Source organism: Microtus ochrogaster, chromosome X (assembly GCF_000317375.1).
Source record: "Microtus ochrogaster isolate Prairie Vole_2 chromosome X, MicOch1.0, whole genome shotgun sequence".
Classification (NCBI taxonomy): domain Eukaryota; kingdom Metazoa; phylum Chordata; class Mammalia; order Rodentia; family Cricetidae; genus Microtus; species Microtus ochrogaster.
In genome coordinates, this window is record NC_022026.1 from 54,412,207 (window position 1) to 54,437,068 (window position 24,862).

Below are 24,862 nucleotides of genomic sequence, written 5' to 3' on the forward strand. Positions count from 1 at the left end.
GTCCTGGAACTAGCTCTTGTAGACCAGGCTGGTCTCGAACTCACAGAGATCTGCCTGCCTCTGCCTCCCAAGTGCTGGCATTAAAGGCGTGCACCACCACTTCCCAGCCTTTTTATTTCTTTTTTTTAATTGCTATTTATTGAGCTCTACATTTTTCTCTGCTCCCCTCCCTGCCTTTGCCCTATACCCTTCAATCTTCCCCTAAGGTCCCCATGCTCCCAATTTACTCAGGAGATCTTGTCTTTTTCTACTTTCTACTTCCCATGTAGATTAGATCTATGTAAGTCTCTCTTAGTGTCCGCATTGTTTTCTAAGTTCTCTGGGATTTTGGTTTGTAGGCTAGCTTTCTTTGCTTTATGTTTAAAAACCACCTATGAGTGAGTACATGTGATAATTGTCTTTCTGTTTCTGGGTTATCTCACTCAAAATAATGTTTTCTAGCTCTATCCATTTTCCTATAAAATTCAATCTGTTGTTAGTGTTTTTCTGCTGTGTAATACTCCATTGTGTAAATGTACCACATTTTTCTTATCCATTCTTCGATCGAGGGGCATTTAGGTTGTTTCCAGGTTCTGGCTATGACAAACAATGCTGCTATGAACATAGTTGAGCACATGTCCTGGTGGCATGATTGAGAATCCATTGTAAATTTACCCCAAAGTGGTATTACTGAGTCTTGAGAAAGGTTGTTTCCTAATTTTCTGAGAAATCACCACACTGACATCTAAAGGGGCTGTACCAACTTGCATTCCCACCAGCAATGCAGAAGTGTTTCCTTTACCCCACAACCTCTCCAGCATAAGTTGTCATCAGTGTTTTTGATCTTGGCCATTCTTACAGGTATAGGATGGAATCTCAAAGTTGTTTTGATTTGCTTTTCTCTTATGACTAAGGACGTTGAACATTTCCTTCAGTGTCTTTCAGCCATTTTAGATTTCTCTGTTGAGAGTTCTTTCTTTAGGTGTGCACTCTATTTTTTATTGGATTATTTGGTTTTTTTTTGATGTCAAATTTCTTGAGTTCTTTGTATATTGTGGAGATCAGACCTCTGTCTGATGTGGAGTTAGTGAAGATCTTTTCCCATTCTGTAGTCTGTTGTTTTGTCTTGTTGACCATGTCCTTTGCTTTACAGAAGCTTTTCAGTTTCAGGAGGTCCCATTTATTAATTATTTCTCTCAGTGTCTGTGCTACTGGGGTTATATTTAGGAAATGGTCTCTTGTGCCAATGCATTCAAGTGTACTTCCCACTTTCTCTTCTATAAGATTCAGTGTGGCTGGCTTTATGTTGAGGTCTTTGATCCATTTGGACTTGAGTTTTGTGCATGGTGATAGATATGGGTCTATTTTTATTCTTCTGTGTGTTGATATCCAGTTATGCCAGCACCATTTGTTAAATATGCTGTCTTTTTTCCACTTGATAATTTTTGCTTCTTTGTCAAAAATCATGTGTTCAAAGGTGTGTGGACTAATATCCGGGTCTTCTATTTGGTTCCATTGGTCCTCCTGTCTGTTCTTATGCCAATACCAGGCTGTTTTCAGTACTGTAGCTCTGTAGTAGAGTTTGAAGTCAGGGATTGTGATGCCTCCAGAAGTTCTTTTATTGTACAGGATTGTTTTCAGCCTGTTTTCTTAAGGAACCCAGGACCAGCAGCCCAGGGACGGCACCACCCTCCATGGGCTGGACCCTCCCCCATTGATCACTAATTAAGAAAATGCCTTACTGCCTGATCTCAGGGAGGCATTTTCTCAAATGAAGCTCTTTCCTTTCTGATGACTCCAATTTGTGTCAAGTTGACACACAAAATAAGCCATTACAGTCTTGTATTGTATTCAAAAAGCTATTTTAAGGTCTTTTTCTTGTGGTTAGCTATGGTACAATACACAGAACCTCTGCCATTGGCTCTAGTGGAAACATACTGTCCTGGCTGTTATTGTGTTTTTATGCTGGCATCTAGGCTTCTGGGTTGGGGAAGATTGTAACTCTAGGTGCTGATATCTCATCTTTCCTTTTTGTAATGTTTTTTTTTTTTTGGAACCATTAGTGAGTTCTTGACAAAATGTGCTTTCTAGGTATTGGTACCTAAAACTTGGGAATGGGGATGAGTTGTGAGGTGGGGGCTGAAGGGTTACAGGAAGGAGAACAGGGTGTTATACCAGGATCTGCCTAGTCCCCTTGGAGTCGCTGCAGAGTGTGGAGAGGCCACAGCAGATCTGATACAGATCTGAGGATGATAATGACTGGGAGGAATGGAGGGAGAGGTGAAGATCTCCAGTTAGTCTACCTGTTTCCCTGGTTAAAGTAGCCTGTAGGCTCCCAGGGAGTGCCTGCAATGGGGAAGATCTGTGTTGTAGAATACACTGAAGATGGGCTAAAAGGGGAAGGGAAGCTGTAGCAGGTGTTCTAATGCAGATCTGAAGATGAGACTGGGAGATTGGGTTTGGAGGAGCAGAGGGAAAGCTGGAGATCTTCAATTAGCATACGTGCTTTCCTGATCATAATGCCCTGTGGGTTGATGAACCAGCCTGCCTCCATCTTGGGCTTAAAAGCCATCTTATAGTAAGGCAAACTAGGCCCATTCCTGTTTATGATTAAATCTGTTTCTCAAGGATTGGGCTATGCCCCACCTGTAACCTAAACTACAAATGGTTCTGTACTGCCTGTTTCAAGAAATGACAACCATGTATTTGTTTCAAAAGCTTATTATGACCACTTATAGCCTTGCACCTATAACCTTGCAACCATACCTTTGTATCAGGAGGTCATTATAACTAACTTGTTACACTTATGTTCTGCTTCTAAAACCCCACCTATTTGCCTGTCAAATCCCCCATTTGGAGCTACAAAAGCCCTTATCTTCCTATGCCCCAGACAGATGTCTTGAACCTCAACCTAGGGGGAGGCAGCTTATGTACATGAATAAATTTTTTTAAATTAATTTGGCCATGAAGATTTAGGTTAGTGGTCTTTCTCCTCAAATCTTTGAGATTAACAGAGTTACAAGGAATTACCTCCTGGGGTAAGGGCCTGGAATAAAGCAATGAATTGGGAGAGGGTGGTTAGGATTGGAAGATCTCTTTGTCTACTGGAAATGTGGACATAAGGCTGTTGGTGATGGTAGGCCACAGCAGGTTTTCTGCTGCAGAGTTAGGGATGAGACTGGGGAGTTAGATCTGGAGGAGCAGTGAGAGAATTGCAGATCTGTAGTTAGCCCACCTGTTTCCCTGGCTGGAGTCGGCATTATTTTATAATGTGAAGAAATGGGGATAACAGAATAAAAGAAAACATCTAAAAGCAGGGAAAAAAGAAAAGATACAAATTCTCACTTAATGTAATGCTTATAATGGATATGGCATAAAGTAGTTTTGTATTGTGTCTCACAGTCAGAGAACAGAACTGATAAAATGAATATATACATACTGAAAGGGGATTTATTAGATTGCTTACAGGCTGTAGTTGAGACTAGTGCAACAGTGGCTGCCTCTTTGTGGAAAGCCCAAAAATCTGGCAATCGTTCAGTCTATGAGGATGGATTCTCAGTCTGTTGTGGGGTATTCACCAGAGAAGACTGCTCAGACATGGGTTTAAGCCAATAGAAAGTCTTTATTAACTGGCTAGTGACTACATTGGGTGTTTAGGATCCCAGTGTAGCCCTGAATCTTTCTCAGAATGAGCTTTTAAGCACAAAATCCAAGTTCTGGGTTGACATACTTCAGCTCACAAGACCAGTTAGCCAGAAGCAGAACTATAGAAGCAAAAAAGCAAAGTTAGTACATTTAGAGCCTTCCCAGAATGATGGGCTTTCATGGATTGGGTCTTTGTTTTCGTTTTGGTACATGGTGCTGTGTACATGCTGAATTTTATGGCCTGAATGGCACTTCCATCATGGAGTCAGTTGTGATAACGTCTGGGATCCTACTAAGTTCTAGGCCCTGTTTTATCCCAATTTGTCTTAGTTAATGAGTCAAATCATCAACTTATCCTGTTCTAAAGAGCTGTAGCTGGTTTTAAGGACCATTAATTTTACAGAACTCTTACTCATATGTAGTTGACCAAATAGTTTAAGATCCAGGGACTAGCTGTTAATATACTCGGAATGAGAATTAAAAGCCCAGTCAGGGCTGATAGCCAGGAGAACCAAAAGAATAGAGATTTGTATCAATTTTCTGACTTAAATCTTAGTCTCTTTTTTTGAAGTTTTTTTCCAATGCTTGGCAAGATTTTTCTTAATTATTCCTGGTCAATTATCGTAGAAACAACAGGTCTTTCCTAAACCCAAACACGGTTTTCTTATATGAAAATTAAGTCTAAGGCTCTCCAGTTTTGTAGGACCATTTCTGCAAGGAAATCTAACAATTGTTTTAATACCTACAGCTCCTGATCAGCCTGTTTACTTAAGTTTGGAAAGCATCAGAAGAGGCATATGTAATCAAACTATTGGTGCATGCCCACCAAGTAATCTCAGGGGCTCGGTAATATTGCTGTTATCCAGTTGAACTAACCCATAAGTCAGAATAGCAGGCATCAGACTAAGGGGAAATGCCTAGGTGAAATATAGAGGAAATGCCCCTATATTAGTCCTCTATCATTAATCTGGACTGTCGCCATCACAGTGAGTTGTCAGTTAGTGGGTTGCCAGTCTGGTTGGCAGTGGGTATGTGAGTGCAGGTCCCTGCAGATGCCAGGCAAACAATGATCATGTCAGTGCAGGTGCTGGCAGAAGGTAGATGGGGGCAGTGGACTTTTGAGTGCAGGTCCTACAGAGGCCAGAGGGGACAGGGGCATGTGATTGTAGGCCAACCAAACAGTGGGCATGTGAATGCAGCTGCCTTAATCCAGGTCAGCATTAGTCACGTGAGTGTAGGTGCTTGCAGAGGCCACAGAGGCACAGTGGGCAGATGAGTGCGGATGCTTGCAGAGTCCAGAAGAGGGCAGTGGATACATGAGTGTAGCTGCCTGCAGAGGCCAGAGGGAAGTATGAGTAAGTGGATGTAGGTGCCTGAAGTGGGCATGAGGGAAAGGGACATTTGTTATGTGAGTGTCAGTGCCTGCAGAGGTCAGAGAGAGGCAGAAGGGATATGAATGCAGGTGCCTGGGAAGACCAGAGGGGACCAGTGGGCATAGAAGTGTAGGTGGCAGTAAAAGGCAGAGAAGGGTGGTGGGCAAGTGAGTGCAGATGCCTGCAGAGGTCAGAGAGGAGCAGTGGCAGTGGGCATGGGCTTGTAAAGGCCAAAGAGAGGCAGCATGCATATGAGTGAGTGCTGGTGCTTACAGAGGCCAAAGGGGACAGAGGACAAAGTGAAGGAGCCAGCAGGAGAAAGATGGGGACCGTGGGCATGTGAGTGCAAATGTCTGCATTGGCCAGAGAGAAGCAGTGGGCTTGAGACTGACGGTGACAGCAGGTGTGTGAGTATAGGTACCCGCAGAAGCCAGGGCAGGAAGTGGGCATGTGAGTGCAGGTGTCTTCAGAGGGCAATGTGAGACAATGGCCCTGTGAGTGAAGGTACCTAAAGAGGCAGACGGGGGGACACTGTGAATGTAAATGTGTTCGCAGAGGCCAGACAAAAAGTATGCATGTGCATTCAAGTGTCTGCAGAGGTTAGAGGAGGCAGGTGGGCATATGAGTGCAGGTGCCTGCAGAGGCCTGGGCGGGGCTTGGGGGCAACATTGGGTATGTGAGTGGAGGTGACTGCAGAGGCCAGGGCACGTGAATGTAGGGGCCTTCGGAGGCCACATGGGCATTGGACATATGAGTCCAGGTACTTGCAGAAGCCAGAGAAGCACAGTGGATCTGTGATTGCAGGTACCTACAGAAGCAGTTGGGCAATGGTTATGTGAGTGGCCATGCCTGCAGACACCATTGGGTGGTGGGCATCTGAGTGCAGGTGCCTGTGGAAGCCAGATGGTGGTTGTGGGCATGTGAATGCAGATGCTGCAGATGCAGTAGGCATGTGACCTGGGATTCCTGCAAGGGCCAGATTCAGGAAGAGAGAATGTGAGTAGAGGTGCCTGCATTGGCCAGAGCTGGGCAGTTGGCACGTGAGTGCAGGGATCTGCAGAGGACAGAGGAGGACAGTGGACAAGTGAGTTCAAGTGCCAGAAACAATCAGTTGGGCAGTGGGCACGTGAGTGAAGGTGCCTACAGAGGCCAGGAAGAGCAGTGGACATGTGAGTGCCAGTACCTGCAGAGCACAAAGGGACATGAAGTGAGCATATGAATGCAGATGCCTGCAGAGGCCAGTGTTGTGGCTTATTTGTTTAAGATGTATCACATTTGTTCATGATGTGAAATATTTGTTTCATGATGCAAAATTGGGTTGCAGTCTTTGACGTTGCCTTTGTTCAACTCTGTGAAGCTGTGTTACTTTAGCTGATTGGTCTGATAAAGAGCTGAACGGGCAATAGCTAGGCAGGAGAGGGATAGGCAGGGTTACCAGGCAGAGAGGGTAAATAGGAGGAGAAATCTAGGTATGCCAGGGGTGAGGAGTGGAAAAAGGAGAAGGAGAAGATGACATAAGGGGCCAGTCACCCACTCACACAACCAACTGCAGAGTAAGAAGGAATGAAAAGTGAAACAAAGAAAGGTAAAAAGGCCCAGGAGCAAAATGTAATTAAAGAGAAAATCGGAAAATTTAAGTTAGGAAAGCTGGATAAGCCAAGCTAAGGCCAGGCATTCATAAGTAAGAATAATACTCTGTGTATTTATTTAGGAGCTGGGTGACTAGCCCCCCCAAGGAGTAAAAATAAAAAAAAGCACCTACAGGCCAGAGGGGTGCAGTGGGCAGATGCATGCAGGTGCCTGCAGAGGACAGAGGGCATAGTGGGTATAGGAATGCAAGTGTCGGCAGAGGCCATGGAGTGTTGTGACAGGCCACTAGTTAGTTCCCATTTGCTTAGCTCCAAAATAATCACACAGAAACTGTATTAATTAAATCATGCTTGGCCTGTTAGCTCTAGCTTCTTATTGGCTAACTCTTACATATTAATTTATCCCATTTTTATTAATCTGTGTATCGCCACATGGCAGTGGCTTACTGGGTAATATTTTTACTGTCTGTCTCAGGTGGAGGACCCATGGCTTTTCCCTGTGTCTGCCTTTTTTTTTTCATTCAGCCTAGCTTTCTCTGCCTATCTGAGTTCTGCCTTGCTATCCAAAGCAGTTTTTTTTTATTTATTAATGGTAATTACAAAGTGGCCTCCTTCCAACACTTGGAGTGTACTGGCTGTTTTTGTGTGTCATCTTGACACAAGATAGAATCATCAGAGGAAGGAGCCTCACTTGAAGAGCTTGAAGAAATGACTTGATGAGATCCAGCTGAAAGGCATTTTCTCAATTAGTGGTCAATGGAGAGGGTTCAGGTGTAGTCGATGGTACCATCCCTAGGCTCTGGTCCTGGCTTCTATAAGAAGGTGGGCTGAGCAACCCAGGGGAAGAAAGCCAGTAAGCAGCACCCCTCCAAGGCCTCTGCAGCAGCTCCTGCCTCCAGGATTCTGCTCTATTTGAGTTCCTGTCCTGACTTTCTTTGGTGATGAACAGCAATGCTGAAGCGTAAGCCTAAGAAACCCTGTCCTCCCCAACTTGCCTGTGGTCACGGTGTTTTGTCGCAGCAATAGAAACCCTAACTAAGACATGGAGGGAGACAGTGGGCATGTGAGTTAAGGTGACTGTAGAGGTCAGAGGGGCAATGGGCATGTTATTACAGGTGCCTTAGAGTTCTGTGGGGCTTGTGGGTAAAGGTCCCTGCTTAGGGACCAGAGCAGGGTTACAGACATGAGCGCAGTTGCCTCCTGAGGCTACATGGGGAAGTGGGTATGTTAGTATAGGTATCTGAAGTGACAGGGCAGGCAGTGGCCACGTGAGTGTGGGTGCCGCCAGAGGCCAGAAGGATGGTGGGCATGTCAGTGCAGATGCTTGCAGAGGGCAGAGGGGAGCAGTGGGCATATGAGGGCAGGAGACTGCAGAGGGCAGAGAGAGGCAGTGTACATGCAGTGGGCACATGAGTTCAAGAGCCTTCAGAGTCCATATGGGAGCCATGGGCATATGATTGTAGTTACCTGCAGAGGCAGTTCAGCAGTGATCATGTGAGTGCATATGCCTGCAGACGCCAAATGGGCAGTGATATTAGAGGGCAGGTACCTGCAGAAGCCAGGTAATGGTGGTGGGCTTGTCGGTGAAGGGCCTGCAGATGTCAGAGCAGAACTGAGCCTTTGAGTGCAGGTTCCTGCAGAGGACAGAGGAGGTCATGTGAGTGAAGTGGCCAGCAGAGGTCAGGTGAGCATTTGATATGGGAATGCAGGTGCCTGCCAGAGCCAGAGAGGCACAGTGGGCATGTTAGTGTAAATTCCTGCAGCGGCCAGGGAGGGGAGCAGTGGGCAGATGAGAACAGGTGCACACCCAGGAGACTGGGAATGCAGGTTCCTGCAGATAGCAGGCTGGGGGTGAGCATGTCAATGCAGGTCCCTTCAGAGGCAAGGATAGACAGTGGGCATGTGACCGGAGAGTCCTAAAAAGGGCAGATTTGGGAAGGAGTGAGAGCGCAGGTGCCTATAGAGGACAGTGGGGAAGTAGCCGTGTGAATGCAAGTTCCAGCAATGGTCAGGTGGGTAATGGACATGTGAGTGCAGGTACCTGCAGAAGAAAGTGGAGAGGTGATGAAGTGACCACGCATGCCAGCAATGATCAGTTGTGCAGCTGGGAGTGCAGGTGCCTGCAGAAGACAGTGAGGAAGTAGCCAAGTGAATGCATGTGCCAGTAGTGGTCAGTTGGCCAGAGGGGGTTGGTAGGCATGTGAGTGCAGGTCCCTGCAGAGGCCGGAGTGGGGCAATTGACACTTGACAGCAATCCTACTCTGAGACAGGCTTCTTTTGCCTCCCCGCAACTGGTAGCCAAGATGGGTAGCCTCTGATGTACAACGTTTGGATTTTTTTAGCTGCCATTGTGTAGCCAAGATCTGCAACTCTTGTAGCAGTCCTTCAGTGGCCTTTTATAATATGTTTCTCAGAAACCTCTGACTGAAGGGCAGGAGGTCTGCATTTAGTTTCTCATCAAACAGTGTTGGAGAATTTTTTTTAAAACCCTGGGACAACCTGGTCCAGGTAAATTTCCCACTGTAACTTACCTCTAGGTCTGTTCATTTAAAATCAAAGATGGGTTGACTGACTTCTGTCAATGTGAGGCTGAAGAATGCATCTTTCCAGTTCAAGACAGTGTACACCTGTTTCTCTGGGAGAGTCAGACTCTTGCGAATCAGAGGTCCCAGGTGTCTTCAGAGGCAGGAGAACTATATTCCAAGGTGACTGTTAGGGCACCAGGATGTCTGTATCTTCAAGCCAGGCAATATGAACTGCAATTTTCCCTTTTGTGTCTAAGGTCACTGGGTATTGTTTAATATGGACAAAGGTAGCTAAACTGATTCGTTGAACAATTACAATAACTTGGTGTTGGACCAGTCCTAGGGGTTGGTTTCTCCTGACAGAGGTCAAGAAACCAACATTTTACTGGGTATCTGTAAGTCTAATTGTGTCTTATCATCAGAGAAGATGACAGTGGCTTTTAGTTTAAGCCAAAGTTCTTGTCCCAATCAATTGTCTGTTGTTAAAAAAAAATTAAGTTACCTCTGGCAATTGGAACCTGCTTATTATATTTTTCTTTAAAAAGAAACTTTTTAAAACTTCTAATATCTGGGGGTGGCAAAGGATAACTTTTTAGCAGTTGTCTTAACTCTTCTTAAAAGGATCTGGCAAAATTTGTTTAAAGTCCCCTTTATTGGTGTTGCTCATTCTATCCATGCTGCATTGCCTGACAGTGACCCTCTTGTCCCGCTTGGGGGCTTTATTATTGTTATTGTTTATTTGAGCTTTTGTTTTGTTTACTTTTTAAAGAGAATGGTTGGTTTTTATGGATCACTGGTTTAAAAACAGACATAAATTATGAAAGAGAAAGGAGTAGAACTTTCTCTTTTTCCTTGGGCTCAACCAAGGGGAACTTTTCCCATTCCCAGTGGCTGCTTAGTGAAGTGGGGGTAAATACTCGTCTGGGGAACTATTTCCCCCCTCCCTGTGTGCATTCTACTTAGATGACTGGCAGTCCTAGATGAGAGGCCTGAATCCTCCCCACCTCCATATAGGAACCAACCCTGACGGTGAGCAGGAGGCAAGCAACAAAACAAGCAAGTTTTCCAGGACAGGTGGAGGTTGAGGGGGTTCTTTGGGTGACCTGGCAGAGCCAAGAAAATTTGGGTCCCAAAAAGGAGGGCCACAGGGATGGGTTCCACTCCAGAAAAAGCTATTGATCAATATAGGGAAACAGAATGGGCAGAAACACATGCACGAGAGGGGGGGGGGAGAACAACCTGGGAGGGCCACCACCCATTCATACACCTGAACAGTGACAACTCATGAATCCTGAATACTAGATCAGCAGCCATGTCCCACCTCTTCTCTATGTGTTTAAGCAGAAGGTGCCTTAACTAGACTTACCTCCAGAGGTGACAGACCATGTGACTTTCTAATTTCTTTCTTAAGGTGGAAGTGTCCATCCCCTCTGAAATGTTAGGCAGCAATTGATCAAAGGGAGCCCTGGGACCTGGAATATCTAAGGTTGTGCACCCCTAGAAATCCCCTGATACATTACACTCTTCCTTACTCCAAGGGGCTCTGAGTCCCCAGTGTCTTGAGGTCTGGTCTCTGGGATCTCAGTGGAACCTTCAGAAATGTTGTGGGGTATTCACCAGAGAAGATTGCTCAGACATGGGTTTAACCCAATAGAAAGTCTTAATATCCTTCCCTTGACTACAGTGAGTATTCAGGAGCCCAGTGTATCCCCAAAGCTTTCTCAGGGTGAGCATTTAAGCAAAAAAAAAAACTCCACACATCCTGGGTTGACATACATCACTTAACAAGAACAGTTAGCTAGAAGCAGAACTACAGACGCTAAAAAGCAAGGTTAGTACCTTTAGGGATGGTCTGATCTTTGTTTCATTTCTGGCATGTGGTGTTGTCTATGTGCTGAGTTTTACAGTCTGAATAGTATCCCCCCATGGAGTGTGTTATGTGAAGGTCTGGGGCCTGGTAACAGTCTACATTGGACTCCTGAAAGAGTACTCTCTTTTGGGGGACATTGGCTTTTTCTAGACAGGATTTCTCTGTGTAGCCCTAGCTGTCCTGGAACTCACTCTGTAGACCAGGCTGGTCTCTAACTTACATAGATCCACCTGCCTCTGCCTTCTGAGTGCTGAGATTAAAGGTGTGCGCCACCACTGCCCAACTAGGAGTACTTTTTAATACCAATTAATGAATTCCTCTAAGAGCAGGAAAGATGAGCATTTTAATCAGAGTGAGGATAAACAAGGAAGAAAACCCTTTTTCCATGTTCTTTTATGTGAGCTACCACTAGAAGGTGTGGCCCATATTAAAGGTGGGTCTTAATACCCCAAATGATCCAATCAAGAAAATCTTTCACAGGACTGCCCAGATGCTTGGGTTTTAGATGAGTCCAGATGTAGTCATATTAACAACTAAACTTAGTCATCACTTGTCCGTCCCTTGTCAATTTGACACACAATCACATCTCCCTATGCTTAATTTTGAAATAAAAATAGTATCCAGGTCATAATGTGACCTAACATGATGTAGCTATCACATGTGTAAGAACAAATGCATTAATATTTTTGAATAGGTGACAATTTCTCTTTAGAAATGCTTAGTCTTTTAATATCTCATATCTTAAATATGATAGTAACCACTGATATGATCTCAATCTATATCATACTGCGTGATAAAATGTAGGAATGAAAACACAAATATTTTCTTGACATATGTGTATATGTGTACAAAGATGGTCTTGTCAAAATAAGAGAGAGACAATAAGCCAATTACAGCTCTTGTTTCTGCAGTTGGTCACATTGCCTCACCTGGTTTTAAACCTCCTTTCCTCTTCTACCCATTCTGTGTTTTCTCTACACTCAGCAATAACCTCAGCAGGTTCTGGCTCTTAGGAAAGAGAAGTAACCTATAATCTTCATTTCTAAAGGGTCTGCAATATATAATAGTTACAACATGTTAAGTGGAATTATGACCTGGATACTGTTTTCATTTAGAAATAAAGCATGATCTTTAGTCATCCTACCTGGATTAGACTGCTATAGTTTTCATTTCCTTTAATCACAGGACATGGTAGCACCAAGAAATGCCCTAAAGGGTCTCCTTCACTCCATACATAAACATATCTACCTCCATAATGGAGAAACAATCTAATTTCCTCTTGGGAATCTGGATAAATCACCCCTTCAAATACTGTTATTCATTTCTTAGCCTGTTGACTAAAAGACATCAGAATCCCAATGTGACCAAGAGAAAGTCTGAGCTTCCAATTCAATGGAATGTTGTGTCTTATGGCAGGAGCAATTCACATTTGGAACTAGGCCAGCAGAATTTAAGGTACCCAGGAACAGTTAGCACAAGTTTTCCTAGATGTTCACTAGGTGTGATAGTGAGTGGAACAATTTCCGTTTCCACCTTTAGATTCCTGTACTCATGAACTGTGGCTTTGGGAGAAACTGTACCATACATTTTATTCTGATTCAAGTCATATGCCACTTTTTGAAGAACTGTGTCCCATGTGGCTTGGAAGCAGGTGGCATTGTAACAGAAGTAGAAATCATAGACATTTGGGGAACTTCTTCATGTGACTGACTTTTTTGTGCCCTCAGGATCTGATCATATATATATATATATATATATATATATATTCACATCCAATTGATTATAGATGGCTGTTGTGCATATTCTAACTTATGGATTGGCAGGTTATATAATACTCAGCCCATGAGGAGCAGCTCAGGTCACATAGTAATTAAGTGGCTCAAAATATCAAGGTTTTTCTCTATAATTCATAGACTAGGACCTGCTAAAGGCTCCAAACAGCATCCCCATCTGCCACTGACACCTCAAGTTCCATCATGGTCCAAGTGCTAGAGCAGCCTGCATGGTAGCCTGGACCTCTTGAAGAGCGTCTCCTGTCCCCGGCCTCCCACAAAGCTTGCAGCTTTCCTACTTGACATATGGGCTGGAGTAACACACCCAAGTGAGGAATGTGCTGTATCCAGGATCCAAATAGGCCCAGTAAATGTGCTTCTTTCTTGGTAGTGGACGATAAGTTACGAGGAATATCTCTGCATACCCCAATACCACTGGACTCCTGGAAATTTCACTGAGGTTAGAAGCCTCTGAATTTTGGTTGGATTTATTTCACATCTTCTGATGCATATATCTGCCAACTTCTAAGCATATCTATCCCAATTATACATTCTGTAACTGGGGAAATAATAGTAACTAGTTCACACTATTAATGCTCTTCATGTTTCTAGGAGAGACTTCAGAAGCTGCCAGTATAGCGATTTCAAAAGACTTCTAGATGCTTTGTATTTCATTCTTCCAGTACTGTTTCTCTAGTACCACTCTGGCATCACAATGGTTACTAGTGGGCTCTTGCAACAGAATTATATCTTTTTGAATATTTGGCATTATTCTTCTATTATTTTATTGAATATATTTTCGTGTCATCAACCTTTAGTTTGTCTGCTTCAGATATACCAATTACGTTTTATTTGATCGTGTAATGCTATCTAAGTGAGCATGAATACTGTTCTCAATCTTTTTCTTTTTTTGTCTAAATACATTATTTTGAAAGACTTGTCTTTATGCTGTGATTATTTTAATGTGACTAATCTAGTGTTCTATAAAGACTTTCAACTGAATTCTTTATCTGATTCACTGAGATTTTTCTGTGCTAGTTTTCTTTTTGTTATGGGGTGATACAATTTGGAATTTTCAAGGGTGGTGGTTCTCATATGACTTTTCCCCTTTGACTCTTTTATTTGGCCTGTAAGGCAGGTGGATTGTGACAAAACACCATGACCAAGGTGACTTACAAAAAAGCATTTAACTGGCTTCTGGTTCCAGATGGTTAGAGTCCATGATGGTGGAGCAAAGGCTTAAAGGCAGGAACAGCTGAGAGTTAACATCTTAAACTGAAAGCAGGAGACAAAAGGCACATTAAAAATGGCAGGAGTCTTTCAGAACCTCTAGTACACACACACACACACACACACACACACACCACAGTATACCCCTCCTGACCAAGACCATACCTACAAATCTTGCCCAAATAGTTCCACAAACTGGGAACCAACCATTCAAACATGTGACTGTATAAGGGTGATTCTCATTCAAACCACCACATTCCCTGCTGTGACCTGCAGAGCATATCATGATGCAAAGTGCATTTTGTCCAACTTCAAAAGTCTCCAAAGTCTTTCTGCCTCAACAATGTTTCAAATCCAAAGGTCAACATCTTTTCTGAGACACAAGGCAAACTCTTAATAGTAAACCACTGTAAAATCAAATAGCAAATCGCGTTTCCATAGAACATGTCAGAGAATATACATTACCATTCCAAAAGGGAGGAACCAGAGCATAGTTAGGAAATACAGGACCAAAGCAAAACTGAAATCCACAGAAGATACCTGCAGGTCCTCTAGCTCTGTATCTGATGTCAGATGACTTTGATGGCTCTACCCTTCCAGCTTTACTGTCTGAAAAAAAACTTCTCTCTCCTAGACTGGTTATACTCCCTGTGCTCAGTTCTGCCTGGCAGGTATTTGAGGGCTTTGGTACCTTGAACATTTTAGAGTCTCTAACACAATGCAGGTTTCACTTTTACAGCTTAATGACTTCTCATGGTCTCCATCCAAGGAACCCCCAGCCATATGCCTGCCCTTAGTGGTTCTTCTTAACCATGGAGGAAGATTCTACCACCCCCCCTTTACTATGCATTCTCATGAATCTAAACACAGAGCCACATGGACGATAAGGTATTACCATGTTGAATTGCCTACTGGGGTTGAACCCCTGGCTCCCTTAAATGATTTATGCACCAGCTTTGATTGCTTGTTGCTTTTGGAGCAGAAAATTCCTTAGACCTTTTTCTTTCATGACTTGGAAGCCTAGCTGGGCAGGGTCTTGCTCTTAAAGCACCCTTTCCTTTATTCTGATTCAGATTAGGCCTCTCCTTAATCTCTTCATCTCTTTAAGCACAAGTCTTAAGTAAAATTTTTTGTTGCTCCTTTTCTCTTCAAACTTGACATTTTTATTTCTTTTTTTGTCCCACTTCTATATTAAACCTCTGTCAAAGATGTTATTCCACTGAATTTTCTCTTCACTTAGTTGATGGTTTCCTTTGCTGTACAGAGGCTTTTGTTTTTATGAAGTCTTGCTTATCTTCTTGGCCTTAATTTTGGGGCATACAGAATTCTATTCAGAAATTTCTTCCCTGAACTTGTCTTGAAGAGTGTAGCACTTCCAATATTTCATCTTTTACACGGAGATGGTTGATTCATTTACTATTAAAGTTTGTACAAGGTGCTAGATGCGGGTCTAATTTCATTCTTCTATATGTGGACATTTAGTTTTCCTAGCAGCATTTAGTAAAGATGCCACGTTTTCTCTAATGTATGTGGTTTTGTCTTTTTACTAAGTATCAAATGACTTCAGTTAATGCATTCATATTTCAGTCTTCTCCTTTGTTCCATTGGGCTACATGTTTGTATTTTTCAATGTCCGATTCATTTATCATTAATGTTCAGCATTTTTTCTCCATATTTATTAAACTGTTTGAAATTTCACACGTTTTATTGATCTATTAAAAATCATTATGAGGCAAGTGATGCCTCCAGTTTGATATACCTGAATCTCTTGGTGAGAGCCATGAAATTTTTATATGTCATATTACCTTTTCTTGAATTCCTATCTTGATATTTTCACATATGAGGGGATATTCTATTGATCTATTAAGGCTTTCTCACTAAGTAGATTTCTCTTGGTGATGTATTTGGGATATCGCATCGTTGCGTAATGATGATTTTATTTCCAATTAGATATTGTTGCCATTTCTCTGTAGTTTCTCTGGCTATGGTTAGTCCTTTTATATACAATGCATGTTATATCAGAGTTAAGGAGACCCAGTATCTTTGCAGGTTTTTAATTCAGTAGATGAGGTGTGGACAACATAGTACTAATATCCAGTATTTGCAACAATGCACAACCAGATAAAATGCAGCAGTTATAATGTGTCAAAGTGCAAGAATAAATGACTATAAATCAGTACTACATGAAAATCTTTATTAATTCTTAAGTCAAGGCTTAGATAATAGCATGTAAAAGGAAATCAAAAGACTGTAAGAGATCAAGTTGTGAAGGAGATATGTTGGGGGAAATCACAGGGAGAGTTACAAGGGGGCAGGAGGGGTTTAGATATAAACAGGATACATGTATAAAATTTTATAAAGAATAAATAAAAATATTAGAAAATAAATAAATATACAAAGATTGTAAAATATTACTAGACTAGGTTATAAAATAGCAATACTTAATATGTGCAATGAAAGAAATTCCATGTCAGAAATTCAACAAAGAATTTAAAACATAATAAGGTATATATCAGGACCTAAACTGAGAATGCTGCCAAAGGAATTCCCTACTCGACAGTTACCTTTGCAGAAAGTGTTTCACTAAGATCGATACACAGATGCTGGGGCAACTGTAGTTCACAGCGTCCAGGCTCCATCTGGATATTGCAACTAAACTTGGCAGTGTTGGCAATGTGGTTCTGGTTTGGTGTGCATGAGAGTTGGAAACACTGAGGAGGTCATGGGGACTTAAACCATGATTCCAGAGAGCTGCTGAGGCCAGACAGTGTGTGAAAGGTTTGGAGTCCCTGAAGAGGGTGCTGTGAGACCATTGGATGAAGGTGTGAAAGTTAAATGTGTGGAGAGCCCAGGATGTTTGAGATGTCAAAACCGTGGGATATGGACTAAGAAAAGCTGCAGACAAGGAAGAAATCGGACTCAATAGAGAAGTTGTGTGTGCTTTTAGAAGCAGAAGCAGAGGAAGAGGAGTGGGGCTACCTAAGCACACCATTTTTAATGGATGTGATTTCATCATGGGCTCCAGATAGCAAACAAAACTTCGGGATTTGGCATTTGCTCTGCTGAATTTCTATCTTTGGTGTGATCATTCCTTGTTTTGCTCTCATTCTTCCCTTTGAGTTAGGAACGTTTGTTCTATGGCATTGTATTTTTTAAGTAATATATTTTGATTTTACTTGTTTTAATTTGCATATATTTGTTTATTTTGTTTTTGTGTGGGTATGTGGACACATACACACCATGCAACACACTTGTGCGCATGCGTGAGTGTGCGTGTGTATATATACGTACACACACACACAGTGATTATCCGTTTGTGGAGGCAAGAGGATAACTTGCAGAAATGAAGAGTCAGTTTTCTCCTCCCAGCATGTCATTCCCAGGGTCAAACTCAAGTTGTCAGGTATGGCAGCAAGTGCCTTCACTCACCGAGCCATCTTGTTGCCCCCTCCCTTTTTAACAGAAGGCTATAGTTAAGAAATTGCTTTGGATTTCAAATGAGACATGGACTTTGGATTTTAAAATAATGTATTGGAACTGCTGAAGAGTATGAGAACTTTAGAAATAGGACTTGAGGAATGCATTTGGTATTATGAGACAACCATGAACTTATGGGAACATATAGTAAAAGGATATTACTTAAAAGCAATCTGTTTGGAGGGCTTGAAAGATGGGTCACTGGTTAAAAGCACTAGCTTCTCTTGCAGAGGGCCTGAGTTTGATTCTTAGCATTCAAATGGCAGCTCACAACTATCTGTAACTCCAATTCTGGGAAATCTGATGCCCTCTTCTGGCCTATGAAGGCACTGCATGTGCATGGTGCACAGGCACACATGAAGGAAAAACACTCAAAGCACATAGTAATACTATTTTTAAGTAATATGTTTCTTTTTTTTAATTTATTTATTTATTAAAGATTTCTGTCTCCTCCCCGCCACCGCCTCCCATTTCCCTCCCCCTCCCCCAATCAAGTCCCCCTCCCTCATCAGCTCGAAGAGCAGTCCGGGTTCCCTGCCTTGTGGGAAGTCCAAGGACCTCCCACCTCCTTCCAGGTCTAGTAAGGTGAGCATCCAAACTGCCTAGGTTCCCACAAAGCCTGTCCGTGCAGTAGGATCAAAACCCAGTGCCATTGTTCTTGAGTTCTCAGCAGTCCTCATTGTCCGCTATGTTCAGCCAGTCCAGTTTTATCCCATGCTTTTTCAGACCCAGGCCAGGTGGCCTTGTTGAGTTCCCGATAGATCATCCCCAATGTCTCAGTGTGTGGGTGCACCCCTCGCGGTCCTGAGTTCCTTGCTCGTGCTCCCTCTCCTTCTGCTCCTGATTTGGACCTTGGGATTTCAGTCCGGTGTTCCTGAGTGAGGTAAGCCAGACCCAAAAAGAGGAACATGGGATGTACTCACTCATATTTGGTTTCTAGCCATAAATAAGGGACATTGAGCCTATAATTCGGGATCCTAGAGAAGCTAAATAAGAAGGTGAACCCAAAGAAAGATATAGAGTCATCCTCCTGGATATTAACCTTCATCAGGCAATGAAAGGAGACAGAGACAGAGACCCAAATCGGAACACCGGACTGAAATCCCAAGTAATATGTTTCTATGTCAAGTTGACATCGGATGGACTTGTGATAGTCTATATTGTTTTCTAATTTTGCAGGATCTAGAAGCACTGAGAGAACAAATCTCTGGTTATGTCTGTTTAATTGATTTAATTAACAGAGGTGGGAGGACTAGTCTAACTGCCCAGCTGAATGAAAAGGAGAAAGGAAACTGATAATCAGAGTTCATTTCCTGTTGCTTCCTAAATGCAGATGCAATGTGACCAGCTAGCTTCCTTTTTCTTCCATTTCTTGTTTTGTTTTGTTTTGTTTTGTTTTACTGGACGAGGTTTCTCTGTGTAATAGCCCTGACTGTTCTGGAACTCACTTTATAGACCAGGCTGACATAGAGCTCACAGCTTCTGTGTCCCAAGTGCTGGATTAAAAGCATGTGCCACCACCACCCAGCTGTTTCTTCCGTTTCTGTTGCCGTGTCTTCCCTGCTATGATGGAATGTATTCCCTAGAACTGTCAGTCAAAATAATCTCCTTAAATTGCTTCTTGTCAGTTATTTTGACACAGCTATGAGAAAAGTAGCTAATATAGTGTGGACAAGGTGGTGACTTGGGGAAATTGTGGAGTTTAATATGATGACCATGGGCTAACCAGAAGGAGATAGGTACAGACAGACCATTCCAGTACCTGAGAATAATAAGTAAACAGATGTGTCTTGAAGAACCCTGATTCCGTGTGGTTTACAAGCAACTCTGCTATACCAGGGCTCACAAATACTCTGTGTGATCCATGCTTCACCCTCTGCCTTCCTTTATTGTTACATTTTTTCCCATTGGGCAAAGATTAAATATACCACACACAATCATATGAGAACCAACAGCATTTAATCCCTGAGTAGCAACATGGACATATTGCTGTTCAGTCTGGTTCAGGCATAGGAGCAGGAAAATGACACTTAGTCATTAATGGGGGAAGGATCGGATTCAGATGGGTCTTGAGGCTTGGAAGATGAAGTACTAGCATCAGTACTGGAAAGAACACGGCGTCTTCCCTTGTGATGACCCCAGGCACAGAGTATATCACAATTGTCATCATCTTCTTTTTCACTTTCTGAAGAGCTTTCACCAAAAGCACGTGGCTTCTCATAAGCACAGCAACATTTGGAAGAGCGACGGCCCAAGTGCTCATTATCAATAGTGTCACTTGACCACTCAACCCTCTTGCCTGACTTTGCCTTCTCTAATCTGTTGGACAGATTGATATTTTTGAGCTCATTTTCCAGTTCAACTGTGGGCTCCGAGATGACTTCGGTCAGCTTAGATGTTGGCTCTTCCATAGCAGAACTGGAAGCAGGGCAGAGGAGAGGAATCGATGTATTCAAGGAGTCTGAGGAAATAGGAATTTGAACCCAGTTAGAGTCACAATTAGAATGTAATGTTACACTTGTTTTTGTCTTAACTTTCTCACCCACAGGTAGCCAACTTACTGTTGTTTCTTAGTTGCTTATTTGTTTAAAATCAAGTCTTGAAATCACAGAAAGTAGTTTGGTTCCCAGGGAGGTGGCAGAAAGGAAATCTGGGCCAGACTACTTCAATCTCCTGTAAGATTAAAAAGCAAATAAATGACACTTTAAAATGCATGTCTTTGCAAAAATTAGCTTAGAGAAATCACCATACGGATCTTAATTTCTGAATTTTGAGTAATAACAGACACACAAAGATCAATATTTATTTCTGTGTATAGAAAATGTTTCTCCATTTGAGTATGTCTATGGCCTACTGTGATTGTTAAAGACATGGTTGGAAAAGAACTCAAGTGTCACACTACTAAGGGAATCTGAATTTCATAGTGAAATCCTTCTAGAATTATTACTTTATTATGCAAAGAATGCAATTTACTGTATATCTTAAGTTTTAATGAAGTATCAATGTGAAGTCAGAAAATGGATACTTTAGAGATTTGGGGATTTAGTTAGTAATATAGATGAGTAATTACACATTAACTAACATTATTACTAGTGATAAACAGAAGGAAGACAATTGGCAATAACTTAATCATTTAAAAGGGAAAATCAATTATTAAAGGTGGACATGAATTACAATGTGGGTGACACCAGATCTGATGACAATAAGGACAAGACTAAGCCAGGGAAATTAGCAAGCTAAAAATTATTGGGTCTAGAAAATCAGAATCCCTGTGTTTTAAATGGCCCACATTATATACATACCCATTTACTTAGGATCTCCAACAGGTCTTTCTGGTCTTATCTAGGTATTCTGTCATCAGACATCCTTAGGAGACCAGAGCTGTTGCTGCTTTGTTGTGCCTGTCTCCATGACAACTAAAAGACATAGATAGAATGTATGCTTCTATCTCCTAAGAGACCTGACTTTGAGTAGTCTAACTACTGATTGACTTGAAAAATAGTTTACCTTGTACCTGTTTGTTTCATAAGGGACCAGATCTCTAAAACAAAAACAAAAAACAAAACAAACCCTCAGAGCCTTTGCAGTCATTTCCATTCCTGTCACTGCTTGACAGGGCTTGAGAATTTCATTTATCATATGCATCTGTTAAAGCTGTGTCAAATTCCTTAATTTTTTTTTAGCAGTATAAACTTATTGAACAAAGAAATGGGCTTCATAATACTGCTTCTGCTTAAATATATCAATTATTTTGACTGTTTTCACCCTCCATTACTTTCATCCTATTTCTCATTCTCAAGTGCCCTTTCCTTGTTTAATAAACCTTTTGTGATTACATATCCCCAGTTCCAACCCATGAAGTCTATAATTCAATGCACACCATAAATATTTTTCACATATTATAAGTTTTTTCAAAAAGTAGATTAAAAATATGTTGACTCACAAATCTATTTCATCATGATTCAAAAGTGTTTAATCCCGGTAAACTTTAAGTACTTTAAAATTGCACATAAGGGACATCTTTGCAACTCTTTATATCAGTTTAGATAACTTAAAATGACACAATTAAAATATTTTAAAATAGAAGTATCATTTACCCAGATTTCCTCAGTGACAGCATTTTATGTAGCCACAAGTTTATCAAATCTTTATTATGGACACGGATGTGATATTATTAGCTAAATGATAAGCCTGCTTTAGATCTAACCACTTTTACTTATATTCATAGCTGGTCTTTTTCTTTTTGTTTAGTAGTTCTACACAGTTTTATTATATTTCAGGTCACACAGACATAATCATCATCAGTGCACAGAAGTATTCCAACCTCTCAAACTATCTCTTATACCCAAATCATTAAAAACCTCCTTGATCCCTGGAAATAAGTGTTTGTGCTTTATCTGTGAAAGTTTCTTTTATCTAGGCAATGCTATATAAAGGAATTATAGACATTTTGAAATTGAACTTCTTTTTCTCTCAGTGAACTTTACCTGATTGTTGTTTCATCTTTATTATTGCTGAATAATGCTGCATTTGTGAATTATCATAAGTTGTTTACTCAGTCATCTGTTGAAAGATATTTAGGTTATTTTCACTTTTAAGCCATGTAAATAAAGATGTAGTGAACATTCATAAAACAACTTTCAGAAAGCATAAGTCTTCCTGCTTCTAGAGTAAATTCCTAGGGGAAGTGGCAACATATATCTGCCATCCCAGTATTCAAGAAGCAGAGGCAAGCACTATGGAAAACATTGTGGCATTTCCTCAAAAAATTAAAAGTATTATATGACCCAGCTATACTACTCCTTGGAATATATGCAAAGAACTCTATGTCTTACCACAGAGGTACTTGCACACCCATGTTAATTGCTGCATTATTCACAGTAGAAAGAGAATGGAACCAGCCTAGATGCCCATCCTCAGATGGTCGCCATCAGATGAATGGATAATGAAAATGTGGCCCAATACACAATAGAATTTTACCCAGCCATTAAGAAATATTAAATCATGAAAATTTCAGGGAAATGGGTGGAACTGGAAAGTATTTGGGGTGGCCCAGGCTCAGAAAGATAAATGTTCTCGCTCATACACATAGCCCAACTTCAAATGCTTGTGTGTATATAAATAAGGAGTTGTGAGAGTGGATACAGATTATAAGATTAGATAGAAGACCACAGGAGATAAATATGATGTGCTGAGAAGGGGAGCAGTAGAAGACCACAGAGAACTCAAAGGCAGAAAGGAGGCTACTAAATGTGAGGAGGAGGAGGAATAGGGAAGAATGGGAGAAAAAGGAAAACAAATTTTGTTTGAAACTTGGTGTAGTGAAATAATTCTCTTTAAGTTAATGGTAAGTAAATAATAAAAATTAATTAATAAATAAATAAATAATCAAAAAAGAAGGGGGGAATAAGACAAATATAAGACGACTATGAGTTTGACACCAGTACTGGTTACATAGGGAGAACCTATATTAAAACACCAAAAACAAAGAGTCAATAGCCAGTAATATCACTGCATAGCCACACAAAAACTAAATATTTTGCTTTATTAATTGTAGAAAGAGTGGTGGGCTGCATTCCCACCCGGCTTCCGCATGGCTAGCTTTACAACCAAAATAACAACACACAAATTGTATTCATTTAAACACTGCTTGGCCCATTAGCTCTAGCCTTACTGGCTAATTCTCACATCTTGATTAACCCATTTCTAATAATGTGTGTAGCATCACGAGGTGGTGGTTTACTGGAAAAGATTCTAGCCTACATCTGTCTTGGGTCAAAGAATCATGGCATCTGACTCACTTCCCTTCTTCCCAGCATTCTGTTCTGTCTACTCCACCCACCTATGTTCTGACCTATCAGGCCAAGCAGTTTCTTTATTAATTAACCAATGAAAGAAACACATAGAAGACCCACCTGCATCATTTCCCCTTTTTCTGTTTAAACAAAAAAGAAATGCTTTCACTTTAACATAGTAAAATTACATATAGCAAAACAGTTATAAAGCAATAATTACAGTCACAATATTTATATCTATTTTATCTTTTATCATAACTAAGGAAAACTACAACTATCCATTCTTCAACTCCATCAAAGACTCCAGTAGGATATAATATTTCCCAAGCAAACAAGAAATAAGCAACTTCCAAACTCTAGAAATGACAAAGACATCTTGCTGCCTGTACAGTCACCCAAAGTTCTTTTGTACCAATGGGGCATCCATCTTCAGCCTTCAGGCCGATAGTATCCAGCAGACATTTCCATGAAGCAGGAAATTTCAAAGACAGTTCAATCACTATCTGCTGTGTCCTGCAGAATGTCTTGCAGACTCTTTCATGAGTCAGAAACCCCAAAGGAATCATCTCAATTTTAGGCAAGTTCAACAGTCCTCTCTCTGCAGGTTTTTTGTGTCCAGTTCATGCATCAGTCCAGGCAAGAGCAGTTGCTTGCCCAAATGGCTAAAAAACTCCATAAAAAGCCTCTTTGATGCCCATCTTCCTCCTGAAGTAGCTGGTGCTGCCAGGAGCAGATGTGTCCTATTGTCATGAAAAGCCCTAAATTATTAAAACATTTAAATGCCATATTCTACAGTCTTTGAAAGATATGAAGAATGTCTATCTAACTGAAATATATCTCTATATATCTAGAAAATCTAACATGACTACAAGCTTGACTATTATCAATGATTATCCATTAACCTATATTTTAATTATACATTATGTTTTTAAAGGAACTACATAATCACAATATTTTAATCAAGGTCAGAAATACACATACATATAACAAAATTGACCTTAAAATCCCTACCAACGCAAATTATTTATATCTATATCATATCCCCCTTTAAATGTAAAATAACATTTATAAACAATATTTGGGAATATGGGCACAGTTATTTCTCTCTAAACTGCTTCCTGCTGTATGGGGGCACTGTTATTTAGGTCTTTCAAGGTATAACCTGTGTGCCAGGTTTCTCTCAGTCGGCAGTTGAGTGAAGTAATTTTTTGAAGGTGTTCACAGCAACTTTTCTGGAGGGCGTGGTCTATCATACTATATTGGGATAGAAGCAATCCACAGGGTCCCATACTTTGTTAAAACAAAAGAAGACCCTCTCCAAAGCATCATATCCTTAGACCCAAATTCTGAAATCATAATACCCTTATGATATCCATTCTGGTTTAGCTTGACAGCCCATATAATGAAATGTCTCTCTGTACTTAGCTTCTTCACAGTCAAAAATTTTAAAGGAAACACAATGTACATAATCCAGACTCTCTGTGAATTTTCCATTTTTACATGGCTTATTTTTACTCTATCACTTTACTTTATTCTGTCTCTTTAAAGACTTTACCCATTTTTAAGGCATTAACTTTATTCTCTATATTCATTTTCTTCTCTCTCCC

General features: G+C 41.2%; 1 protein-coding gene and 1 pseudogene across 1 annotated transcript in view; one reads left to right on the forward strand and one right to left on the reverse strand.

Moving 5' to 3' along the window:
- The window catches only part of LOC102000351 (spindlin-2B-like), a 70,625-nt gene that overhangs the window by 17,256 nt on the left and 28,507 nt on the right, over positions 1-24,862 (forward strand). The gene's annotated exons all lie outside the window — the stretch shown is intronic.
- On the reverse strand, positions 19,491-19,871 carry LOC101984200 (annotated as a pseudogene).